At 42.8% G+C, this 13487-nt stretch overlaps 1 protein-coding gene across 1 annotated transcript in view; it reads left to right on the top strand.

The window, feature by feature from the left end:
• The first annotated feature begins 4069 nt into the window (after positions 1–4069).
• Positions 4070–13487, top strand: part of ROBO1 (roundabout guidance receptor 1) — a 1194505-nt gene continuing 1185087 nt past the window's right edge. Inside the window, exon 1 of the mRNA XM_060234426.1 lies at positions 4070–4393. The gene's annotated coding sequence lies outside the window, so the exon portion shown is untranslated. The remainder of the gene's footprint in view (positions 4394–13487) is intronic.

Here is a 13487-nt window from a genome sequence, read left to right as displayed (position 1 = left end):
TGAGCATAATTGGTGGTCCCACAAAATACTGGCAGCCCACAAAAATGTTGGGCCACACACCATATAAAAATACTGTTGATGGGCCCCACCAAATGAAAAATCCTGGCTACGGGCCTGGTCTGAAGCAGTAGAACAGATTTCAAGTCCAGTTGCACTTTTAAGACCAAACAGAAGTTTATTCAAGGTATGAGCTTTCACGTGTATGCACACTTCTTCAGACACATAGAAATAGAAGCTAGCATTTCATATAAAGAGAGAGATGCCTCTACAAAGGGGAACAGCAAATTAGCAGACAACTTAATGAAGATGTTTTGACGTATGCCAGGGGTGGCCAGTGGTAGCTCTCCAGAAGTTTTTTGCCTACAACTCCCATCAGCCCCAGCAAATTTTCCATGCTGGCTGGGGCTGATGGGAGATGTAGGCAACAAACATCTGGAGAGCTACTGTTGGCCACCCCTGACATATGTAATAACCTTAGCTTGTTATTGCTATTTAGTCTTTGCATGTGTCAAAACATTTTCATTAAGTTGTATGCATGGCTTTTTTGTAGCAGAAACTCCTTTTAATATTAGGCTCCACCCCCCTGATGTAGCTAATCCTCCAAGAGCTTACAGGGTTCTTCTTACAGGGCCTACTGAATGTTCCAGGAGGATTTGCTACATCAGGTTAGTGTAGCTTAATATGCAAAGAAGTTCCTGCTACAAAAAAAGTCCAGGTTGTATGCCAATTTGCTGCTCACATATGTAGAGGCAACTGCCTATAGATGAGAAACTCTACCTTCCATTTCTAATTATCTGAAGAAGTGTGTTTACACATGAAAGCTCATACCTTGAATAAACTTTGGTTCAGTCTTAAAGGTGCCATTGGACTCAAAATCTGTTCTACTTATGCAACAAGTTCCCTTTGACAGAAGATACCCATTAAACTGCCACAAGTTCACCAATCAAGAAACCGGTATGGGGGGGGGGGGGAATGAGGTGAGACACACTGAGAGAAGTAATTCATTTCTTGTCAAGGATTTTGAATGGCAACCATCCACATTTCCCATTTCTGCACTGAAAGCCACACAAGATGCTGAAAATCTGATTGTGTGTGTTTGCTTGTATTTGTCAATAGCTCTCTGAAAGATTCCAATTCAGATCAGTTTAATCCGTAACATAGAAAAGGGGAAAGAAGGACGTTTAACTCTTTCCTCCAGCAGCATTATACCTATGCTTAAAAGCTCTTCATAGCTCATGGAGCCAATTATGTTTCCCCCAATATGGCAAATGTAGTGGGTCGTGTGGCTGACAGCTGGGGCAGAAGGAAAAATGCACAGGCTGTGCTGCCAGAGGGAGGGTGGGACCAAACCAGCCTGCCACAGGATATAAAAGAAAACCAGGAACGCACAGGAACACAGTTCCGGCTGGCTTGGCAGCAGGGGGTGTGGCCTAATATGCAAAAGTTCTTGCTGGGATTTTTCTACTAAAAAGGCCCTGAAGGAAACAATCCCAGCAAAGGTGTTGAGGCATCACAAGCAGCAGCCAAAGCAGTGACAGCACAAGAAAGACTTACCTGAGACACCCAATGAAAGACTCAGTGGCAGCTGAAGAACCAGGGAGGACTCAATAGGAGATGCAGGCAGACAGTACCCCTGCAGCAGACCAGTGGATGAGACTGAGGAGGAAGGGAGGTTGGAGAAGGGAGCAGATAGAAATGTGCTGCTCCAGCCACCCTGGGGACAACAAACGACTGTGGCAGAAGAGGCAGAAATGCCCAGGGAGGTGTCAGGAAGAAGAGTAACATAGACAAAGCGGCAACTGCATGCAAGTTGGGTTTGAGATTTCCCAACCCTTAAACAAAAGATGTGATGACTCCCTGATGAGGCATGTCCTCAATGTATCTGCTAAATTGTTGGTTTATATTAACTTAATTTTTTCAGTTTATACCCCACCCTATCCTGCAAGATGGCTCTGGGTGGCTTACAGAAACATTAAACAAACCACATCCAGACTAGATAATATCATAATTACAAAATTAGCAGAAAGTTAATATTTTCTTGGTAATCAGGACAATAGTTCAGAAAGATGACTGCAAGTGACAGATTTATCTACTTTGCAGAGAGAAATCTCCTTAAAGAGATTTGGCCGAAGATGAAACCCTAAAGTGTTTTACAGAGAGGCGAGATGTATACTTTAGAAGACAAAGGAAGCTTCTGAACAGCAAAGATGTATGTTCTGGGATGTGCAAGAATGCATGTCACTTACCTGGGGTTGTGGTGGGGAGAGAGTACCCTTACAGGAAACAATGGCTTTGCTTTCTTGGGTTGTGCAAGAATGCATGTCACTTACCTGGGACTGTGGTGGTGGGAAAGTACCCTTACAGGAAACAATTACTTTGCTTTCTAGCAGCTTTCTTCGGTCCATGTTTAGGCCATCTCCCACAATTTTGTGTCCTTGATTAGGACTGTGCACAGACTCAGAGCAATGCCTTGGGGGACCCTGGGTAGTTCAGAAAAGGGGTGCCTATATGTTTGGCTGTGTTAGGTCACCCTTAGATGCAGGTCACAATATTGATGTTACAAACCACTATATCACACTGGCTCTGAACTACACCCACTCTGGCAAATGTTAACTTGTTCAGGACTATTTGTTAGTACGAGGACAGAGATTTACAGACAAGATTTCTGATCCAAATCCTGTCCCTTATATAGTTATACAATGTACATTTATTAGAATATTCAAATATTGAAGCTGCTTTGATCAGGATTCTCAGAGGACTTTCTGTTCCAAGAGACTGGAATATAAATATCTTACATAGATAAATAACAATAAACATCACTTAGAAATTTAAAACAATATACACATCCTCATTTTAAAAATAAGATATTTTAAAAGAATCAAGTATGATGGTATTAATTTATGTCTAACTGGATAGCTGTTGATCTGGTGACCTGTATGAGAAAAACAAAAACAATGATGCTTAGGGAAAGCTCACACATTCCTTCTGTTTTTCTGGCACAGAGACCTGTATGTGTCCAAAACCTACATTTCCCCCCAAAATTATAAACCTAATGCTAAAGTCCTAAAAAGAAGACAATTGAAAACAGTTCTAAACCCTCATTCATATTAACTTACATTTAGTTTTGCCAAAAGAAAGGCCAAGTTTATACATCCTTACAAAAATATGAATGGGTTAAATGGTATGCCGGGTATAAAAGAGTAAATAGCAGCTAAAGGGCCATTGGATTGAGGGATTCCAGCCCCCAATGCTGATGGTTTGTCCAAAGGGCAACTGCAGCAATCACCAGCAATGCTGCACTGGTGTTCTACAGCTCCATGTGAGAACTCTTAAACTATCCTACTGGTAGCCAGGAGGGAGTGATTCTGATGATAGCCCTTTTTGGAAGTAAATATGAGGCATTTCCTTAGCAGGGAGTCTTCTTACTCTTTTTTTTTTCTTTGCCAGAAGGATTGCCCCCCCCCCCCAAAAAAAAGAAATAGGGGTGTAAGACACTCTTATTATTAAGGGACTCTGTCTGGTAGGCTGGTTGAACAAAGCAGAGTCAAGTAGCAACTTTAAGACCAACAAAGTTTTATTCAGAATGTAAGCTTGCCTGTGCTCTAAGCACACTGCATCAGACAGTAGAATGGAATGGCAAGCAGTCCTAAATATAGAGAAAGTGGGCAGTGAATCAGCATGCAAAATCATAGAAATGTCCCTTAGCAGATCTATCTGGTAGGCTGATTGTTTCAGGAAACTTGATTTAAAAGAAGTTCTCTTGCTCTGTGTCCACTGTGTCTTAAAACAATGCAAATCAAATTTCCAGAGACCACCCACACCTCTAATTTCTTCATCTTACCATTAGATACTTATTTTTTAAAAAAGAAAAAGAAATATTCAATATTTAATTCTAATTAAAAAGCCACTAATACCAGGAACCCGGGACAGCTACTGAATGTGGATTTTACTTGGTTACACATCAGCAACACGTTTTACAATGGCAGAGGTAACCAATCAATTCAGCCCCGGCCCCCGCCCCATTCATGCCTCCTCCAAAGCCGCTTGCAAATTGCTGCTTTGTAGTTTCGCTGCGATGGAGCAGTAGGACCCAGGGGCCTGCCACAGCCACCAATAGAAGCTCATACTTGGATCTATTTGTATGCAATGCCTTCTGCTCTGCGCATTAATGGTAATACAGATAACGGGTCTGAAAGAATTCTCGTCTGAAGAAGGATTTGATTTTCCGGGGTCCTGATAGTGGGAAGAAATCCAGTTTCATCCCTCCTTTATGGTGAAAAGTCCCTTGAATTGCTTCTCTGCTTGAACTCAAAGGTCTCTGTGTAAGGAAAGTTGCGAGGACTGCGTGAAGCATGGAGCTCCGAGTTTTCTGACAGCCTCCTTATCTCTGAGGGTAAGTGCTGCAAATGTCAGAAATGTTGGGCTTTCTAAAGATTATATTGAGTACGAAACGAACTAGTTCTCTCTCTTTTTAAAAAATACACACAGAAAGGAACTAGGACAGCCATCAAAAGATGAAGTCCTCAATGCAAAACCAACAAGTTTCTTTGCGGGTACATCCGGACAAGCTCTGTTATTGTATCTAAAGTTACCACCAGGTTACTGCGGCGATGATACTATAGCAAATGTTAAGGTACATACTGAAACTCTCCACGGGCGTAAGGTTGATTATTTTAGAGCGATTTTCACGATGCTTGGGCAAGCAGAGAAAAAGAGTACGTTCCTCTCTTCCCTCTCCCCTCCACCCATTTGGTTGATTTATAGACTGTTGGTTTGGAAAAGCAACTTTGCAGGAACTGATTTTTCACCGCAGAGCCGCATGGTAAGAGATCTCCTACTTGGGACGCTGTCTTTGGCTTTCCTGGCAGTTTGCAAATCCGTGCGTGCATGATCAAACTGCATCGGTTTCGTTATCTTCTTTTGAGAAGTGCTCTGTCTTCTTCCCCTTGCCCAACTCCCATATACTTTTTGGTAAGATTTTTTAAAAAAATGCTATTCTAAAAGACTGCAAAGGAAACTCACGGCCTGCCTCCAACGTTATGCGTGTAGGCTCTGAACGAAATAACCCCTTAATAACATATCAAGGAAATCGGCTCCCTTCCCCCCACCCCGCCCGCCGGAATTTTGCTTGCCAGTCAAACCCTTTGGTAACTAGGAAGCATATTGCAGGTGGGGGATCCGTGCAGCGTCTGTATTATTGATGAAAAGCTCCCTGCTGCTGTTGGAGAAGGCACATCCCCCTCCTCTCCTAAGGGCGGCTACGGGGCGTGGAAAGTCGCTCTGTTCTCTCCGTCAGGCGCGGGGCTGTGTGGCCGCCGCTGCCTAACACAATAGGAGCCCCCTGCAGGCTACCGTGAAGAGGGGGGAAGCAGGAAAGGGCTCGCCAGCTCTGCTGCAGTAACAGCTGTTCGTGCTGCAGCAGTCAGTGCCGCAACCCTGCATCGTTTTCACACACACGATTCCCTATCCTGGGCTGCATGCGGAGAAGTCGCATTGTGAGGAGAGGGGGAAGTGACACTCGGAAGGGCGAAAGGCTGCCCTTTCGACCTCCTTCCCGCAATCCTCTGGAGGGGAGAGAAAGGTAAATACATGAGGCTGGCGCCTCTTTTCCACCGTCCTATCATTTTCTTGCTCGACAGACTTCTCTACACTTTCCGCGGCACAGCTAGGTTTTCAATTCTGTCCCCCAGAGGGGGATCTGGGAGGGGCCACCCCCAAGCAGCTCCCACGCACCCCTTTCCTCCAGTCATTTAAAGGGAAACGTTCCTTTAAATTGGCAGGGGCGGGGAGCTGCAGCGGCTCCTACCCTGCAAGAGGCAAAACTGCCTTTTGCAAGGAAGGGGCCGGCTGCACCCACTTGAAAAGAGTGAGCACTGCTCGCGCCCACCTTGCCAGAGGTGATTATGCCTCTTGCAAGCGGCAGAGTAGGGCACCCACTCTTTCCAAACCGGTGCTACCGGCTCCCCACCTTGCAAGAGGCAAAATTACCTCTTGCAAGGGGGAGCCCGCAGCACCCGCTCTTTTCACGTGGGGTCCCTAAAAATCGGAAAACCCACGCCGGTACCTGGAGACCAGCATCCCTAGCACAGTCCAAGTTAGCTAACTAGAAACGGGGATTGGAAAGGCAGAACTGCCTCGGGGAAGCTCACTCCCCCTCCATGACCACACCCATTCCTGCCCATGCCCGCAAAAGGAGGAATGGCCAGCCTGTGGCGTGGTGGTGAGGGCAATCTTTTCTTGTGTGCGGTAGTCCTCGATGATGTTCGTCTGTCCTCGCACGGGACAGTCCTAGGCGAGAAGAAAAGGTCTCTGATTTTGTGCAGAGCGGGCCACGGTGAGGTGGGTCTCATGTCTAGCGCGCGCCCAGCCAGGGCGATGTGGCTCTCTCGTCTTTACACCTCACATGGAGCTGGCCGAGCAGAGAAGAGCAGTCTCCGGGCCTGCGCAGAGCTGGCCCGGAGGAGACAGTCCCAGCCAACGATCCACTGGGACTTTCCTTGATGGCCTTAACAGCCAGTCCTCGCCCCGCACTTAGGCATTAGCTCTTCTGAGGGTTTAGCCACCGCTGCCTTCTTCACAATCCAACACACATGCGTATAATACTATCCGGGGTGGCCAACGGTAGCTCTCCAGATGTTTTTTGCCTACAACTCCCATCAGCCCCAGCCATTGGCCATGCTGGCTGGGGCTGATGGGAATTGTAGGCAAAAAACATCTGGCGAGCTCCCGTTGGCCACCCCTGCGGGAGCCGGTAAGCAATTGTCAGACTTGCAGTTATCAGACATGGCAATATACATGAAGGTTGGTGTTGCCCAGTGGATATTACATAAAAGTCTTTTCCAAGCACATGTGTTTCCATGAGTAATTAAGCCTTGAATGTTCACAACCAGGTTCCACAAATAACAGAATTACAGGTAAGGGCTTCCAAGATATATGCCAGAGTGACTAGTGGTTTCCAGCCAAGCGTTTCCGGATACATATAGAATATTATGGAATTTTTTTGTAGAATGCTGTAGAATTACAGGGCTTGTATACTTCAGACTTTTAAAAAATATGTTTATGTAAAAACAATAATAGCATGCAGAATGGAATGCATTTTTGTTGTGACACTGGGCTGTTTAGCTTTGCTTCCCCAAAACTAAGAAAGAAATTATATCAATCCAGAAGACTTTTCTGTGTATGTGACAGAAAACAATGAGTGGGTTTATTCCTATATGACACTGAAGTAATCCCTGTGTTTGCAATCCAGGTAATCATAATTGGCTAGAAATTTGAATATGTTAAAAGTAGCTGTCTTCAGCTTTTTGGCAATATTTGGCAAATAGCATGATAACAAATATGATTCTGAGTATTTTAATAAGCCACCAGTATTATGCATGATACTTGGAAATAGGGTAGACTGTATTCAGGATTCAAATGGGAAGAGATATGTATGTATAGTAAACACAACTGGAACCAGGCTATATATAGTAAACTGAACCAGGATGCAACAAGACTTTAGTTTTGGGGTCCAGAACTTAAACATTAGACTGGACAGGGTAAGGCATAACCAGGTTGCCATATGACCAAGAGCAGGTCTGCTTATCTGCTTTTGAAACCTTGCCTGCTTTTGTGCATGTAATATAATATTGAATTGAACAAATCAACTAGGTATAATGTAATCATCATCTGGTGCTTGTGGAGCAAAAAACTGTTACTGGAGTCAGTAAAAAGGTTAGCAAACAGGTCTATTCAGGATCCTATTGAAGTCTGTTTAGTGAGGCTTACTTTCAGGAAAGTGTTCTTGCAGTGGCTCTGTAGCAATATTAAACTGCTCATGCAATATAGTCATAGTTTCAGAGGTTATTTTTTTGTTTCTTCAAAACAACAGTTTGGTGACACTAATGCATTTTATGTGCATTTGTTTTGTTTTTTAGATATCTCTTTCAGTACAACAGAAAACTTTTTACAAGGCTGTTGGGCTACAGTCAAATGTAAGAATAGGGAATTAGCAAGAAATCCTGTATTGAAAATTTATGCTAGAGCTGTGTATATATTTGAGGCAGAGTAATGAGAGAGCCACCCTACTCAAGAGAGATATTTCTGCTCAAAAGCTCACTTAAAACAGCATCACACCATTTAATCAAATGGCTGGCTTTGTTAGAGGTTACATTGTTTACATTTTGAAAACCTAGGTTCTGTTTATGCCTTTTAGCCTCTGTTTTGAACTGGAAATGTTACATCTTTGTAGAAAGCCACCCTTACACAAAGGTGCAGCTAGTTTGCTTCACTGTCTAGATAGTTAGAGGTTTGGCATCACTGTTTTTTCAAAAAGGAACACTAGAAGCCTTTTATGAAGGTGGTTACACAGATTATTGGACCAACCAGCTCACTATTGTCTACATTGTCTAGCAGTGGCTCTCCAGAATCTCAGGCAAAACATTTATCACAGCACTTCTATCCTGTGCTCTGTTTTAACCAGGGATTGAATCTGGAATCTTCTGTATACAAGGCATGTACTATCCCTCTGAACTATAACCCCTCTACATTTACAAGTATGCCTGCCCACTTCTTGCTATTCCTTGCTTCTTTGCTTTAATAGCAGTTTGTTCTGTTGACATAAGATACAATGCTTCTCTCAGTGCCCAAATGTTTTCTTGTTGGTTCTTCATCAAGTGGTCTTTCAAAGTCCAACCTATTTTTAAAATTATCTGGCAACCATAGTCATGGGGGAAAAATGAGATCCTATGTCTGTAATTGCTCATGATAGCTAGAATTTGAATAGATGATTATTCTAACAATATTGGAATCTCAGCCTTTTTTTTTTTTTTACTGCTTCACATCCCTAGTAAGCTGAGATATTGTGTCTGGTCCAAGGCTATCCAGTAACCTTCATGGTTAACAGATATTTGAATGTTATGCTCTCCACACGAACACTACTAATCAGCTCACATATTGACTATCTTAAGATTTCTCATCACTATAACGTTATGTTATGAAAAATATACAGCTGTAATTCTGTTAGTAGCTTGTACTGTCTGTCAAGAAAAAGTTACAACTTCAGTAATGCTTTCTGACCTTATATCTTATTCTAGATGGCTAGCCTAGTTGTGATTGCTGATTTGAAATCTTCAAATGCTTAAGGTTGCTACCTTATTATAACAAGGATCAGAGGATAGCTGCATAAGTGGGTGTGAATGTGGGTGGTGAGTGCACGTTAATTTATTGCAATGGACAGGTTCTGTTTTAAAGCTAGATTAGTCCCATACTGTTTCAAGAATGTAATGAGAAGCTTCAAGTTGGAAGCAAAAGATTTCTAATTAAGAATGTTTGAATTCTAAATATATAATTTCTTTCCGGTGTATAATTGAAAGACTTCGGCTTGTAAATGCTACCTGAGTTAAATTGAATTAGTGCTGCATTTGAGAATCTGGGATTCAGAAAAAGATATGTTAGTTATGAGCTGTTAAACATCACTGAATTTTCTTCAAACTGGAATTAGCTCATCAAAATGGTAGCCTTCCTTATTTCCAGTGTACCTTGTTTTTTCCATCCCACTTTAACATGTGTCTGGAAAAGAAGACCAATAAAATAATTGAAAGATGCCTGTGGGAGGTCTGTCTTCAAGTTCTGGTAACCAAAACTTTCACTTCTGGTTTCTGACTACTTTAAGGCCTTGAGTGTTGGTCCTTGGCCACTTTAAGGCCCTGAGCAGTCTGTGGGACTGCCTCCTCCAGTATGTCCCCAGGAAAGCATTATGCTCCTTGGATAACTATCTGGTGGTGATCCCTGGCCCCAAGCATATCCAGCTGTCCTTGACCAGGGCCTTCTTAGTCCTGGGCTCACCCAGTAGGACTTTCTACCAAACACCGTCAGGGTCCTGCACGATCTTATGCAATTCCACAGTACCTATAAGGCAGAGATGTTCTGCCATGCTTTTGGTGGAGGGCAGTGACAATTTCTATTCAGTCTGGCACCGACTTCCATTCTCCTTTCCCCTTTCTCTATAACTGTAAGGCAGTCACAATCCAGAATTAAGGGTTGAAATGTAGCTGTTGTTTTTGCCACCTGATTGTTTAGATTGCTGTAGAATTTTTGTAAGTATTCATTTTAATTTTTTTTTAAAAAAATGTTTTACCATGTTGTGTATCTCCCAGAGCCCTGCAGTAACAGGGATTGGTCAATTTATTCACCTAATATAATAAAATAAATAAATAATAAGGGCTTTACTCAGGCCTAGAAACCCCCATCATACAACCAGGAATTTTGGGATACTTAGTTTCAGTTCCTTCTGGCTGAATAAATTAAGCAAGGAGAAATTAAAATGACAATTGTAGTGGGTGTGGAGAAAGAGTACTCAGAAACTGTTATTGTTGAGATTGTAGTTGGATTTTTAAGAGTCCTCTTCTACTCCTTGAAAGGCAGGTTGCCAACTGACTAAAGAAAATTATGTTCTATGTTTTTAAAGAAGGTTTAATTTTATGTTGTTTACCTCCATGGCACAAAAAGCTTCAGTTGCCTGTTTCCACACACTGAGGTCAAAATCAAGCCTGAACTATCCCTAGAAGCAAAAATGACTAAACTGAAACTATCATACTTTGGTCACATTATGAGAAGACAATGATGCGAGGAGAACTTGAAGACAGCAGGAAAAGAGGAAGACCCAGCATGAGATGGACTGACTCAGTAAGGAAGCCACAGCTCTTAGTCTGCAAGACCTGAATAAGGCTGTTAATAACAGAACATTTGGGGGGTCATAAATTTATAGGGTTGTCAGGTCAGAAGCAACACAATGGCACTTAACACACAAATGAAAGAATGGGACGTTTTTCTCCAGGCCTGTTGGCAATCTGTTTATTAGGTAAGTTTAGGGAGTGCAGATAATTAAGATGAAAACATGAATGGCTGGGAATAGTAGAGTGCTGGTGAGGAGCTTGAAATAACATCTTTGGCATTAAATCAGTATACGAGTTTTCTTATTTCAGTTGTATACAGATCAGACCAGTGGATCATCTAGTCCACTCTACCCTTTCACACATCAGCCAGCCAGTTGTTCTGGAGGGTCAAATAAACAGGACATAGGCTGAGGATCTCCCTTGCTGCTGTAGCCAGTGCTGTTATTCAGAGGTTTGCATCCCATTAGTCACCATGGCAAGTTGCCATTGATGGATTTCTCTTCTATGAATCTCTCTAACCCACTTTTAACCCTGTCTATGCTTGTGGCCATCACTTCCTCTGCTGGCAGTGAATCCCACAATTTAATTACTTATTGAACAAAGAAGTATTTCCTTTTTGTGTGTCCTGAACATATTTCTCAACAATTTTATTGTGTGTAGTAGTAGAGTTCTAATACAATGGGAGAGAAAGAAAAATCTACCTTTGTCTACCTCATGAGTAACGTTACATCATGTCTCTCCTTAGCCATCTTTTTTTCCAGGCTGAGGCATCCCAGAGTGCCTAGCCTTTCCTCATAGGAAAGAGGTCCAACCCCCAAAGGCCTTTGTTAAGAACATAAGAGAAGCCATGTTAGATCAGGCCAATGGCCCATCCAGTCCCAACACTCTGTGTCACACAATGGCAAAAAAAATTATATATATATATACACACATACACACACACACACACACACTGTGGCTAAAAGCCACCGATGGACCTCTGCTCCATATTTGTATCTAAACCCCTCTTGAAGGTGGCTATGCTTGTGGCCGCCACCACCTCCTGTGGCAGTGAATTCCACATGTTAATCACCCTTTGGATGAAGAAGTACTTCCTTTTATCCGTTTTAACCTGTCTGCTCAGCAATTTCATCGAATGCCAGTCGGCGTTTCTCCAAGCTAAAGAGTCCCAAGCGTTTCAACCTTTTTTCATAGGGAAAGTATTCCAGCCCTTTAATCATTCTAGTTGCCCTTTTCTGGACTTTCTCCAATGCTATAATATCCTTTTTGAGGTGCGGCGACCAGAACTGCACCAAATGAGACCGCACCATCGATTTATAAAGGGGCATTATGATACTGGCTGATTTGTTTTCAATTCCCTTCCTAATAATTCCCAGCATGGTGTTGGCCTTTTTTATTGCAAACGCACACTGTCTTGACATTTTCAGTGAGTTATCTACCATAACCCCAAGATCTCTCTCTTGGTAAATCTCTGCCAGGTAACATCCCATCAACTTGTATTTATAGCTGGGATTCTTGGCCCCAATGTGCATTACTTTGCACTTGGCCACATTGAACCGCATCTGCCACGTTGACGCCCACTCACCCAGCCTCAACAGATCCCTTTGGAGTTCCTCACAATCTTCTCTGGTTTTCACCACCCTGAACAATTTAGTGTCAGCCGCAAATTTGGCCACTTCACTGCTCACTCCCAACTCTAAATCATTTATGAACAAGTTAAAGAGCATGGGACCCAGTACCGAGCCCTGCGGCACCCCACTGCTTACCGTCCTCCACTGCGAAGACTGACCATTTATACTCACTCTCTGCTTCCTATTATCAGCCAGTTTTTGATCCACAAGAGGACCTGTCCTTTTACTTGATGACTCTCAAGCTTTTTAAGGAGCCTTTGATGAGGAACTTTATCAAAAGCTTTCTGGAAGTCAAGGTAAACAACATCTATTGGGTCTCCTTTGTCCACATGTTTGTTCACCCCCTCAAAGAAATGTAACAGGTTAGTGAGGCAAGATCTTCCCTTACAGAACCCATGCTGAGTCTTCCTCAATAACCCATGTTCATCAATGTGCCTACTCATTCTGTCCTTGATAATGCTTTCTACCAACTTTCCCGGTATTGAAGTCAGACTGACTGGCCTGTAATTTCCCGGATCTCCTCTGGAACCCTTTTTAAAGATGGGGGTGACATTTGCTACCTTCCAGTCCTCAGGAACGGAGGCAGATTTCAATGAAAGATTACAGATTTTTGTTAGAAGATCCACAAGTTCAACTTTGAGTTCTTTCAGAACTCTCGGATGTATGCCATCCTGACCCGGTGACTTATTAGTTTTTAATTTGTCTATCAGTTGTAGGACCTTCTCTTTTGTCACCTCAATCTGTCTCAGGTCTTTCAACACCGCTTCCAAAATTAGTGGTTCTGGGGCAGGCAAAAAGTTCTCATCTTCCACAGTGAAGACGGAGGCAAAAAATTCATTCAGCTTCTCAGCCATTTCCCTATCCTCCTTCAGTAATCCTTTTACCCCATGGTCATCCAAGGACCCCACTGCCTCCCTGGCTGGTTTCCTACTTCTAATATATTTGAAGAAATTTTTATTGTTGGTCTTTATGTTTTTTGCAATATGCTCCTCATAGTCTCTTTTTGCCTGCCTGATCACAGTTTTGCATTTGATTTGCCACAGCCTGTGTTCCCTTTTACTAATCTCATTGGACTGGTTTTCCACCGCTTAAAGGAGTCCTTCTTACCTTTTACAGCTTCCATTGTTTTGTTTGTTAACCATGCAGGCCTTTTCTTATGCCTGTTTGTGCCTTTCCTAACTTGTGGTATGTATTTTATCTG

The sequence above is a fragment of the Heteronotia binoei genome, chromosome 3 (assembly GCF_032191835.1).
Source record: "Heteronotia binoei isolate CCM8104 ecotype False Entrance Well chromosome 3, APGP_CSIRO_Hbin_v1, whole genome shotgun sequence".
Classification (NCBI taxonomy): Eukaryota; Metazoa; Chordata; class Lepidosauria; order Squamata; family Gekkonidae; genus Heteronotia; species Heteronotia binoei.
The sequence above is the reverse complement of the archived record's forward strand: the minus strand, read 5'-3'. Positions and strand labels throughout refer to the sequence as shown.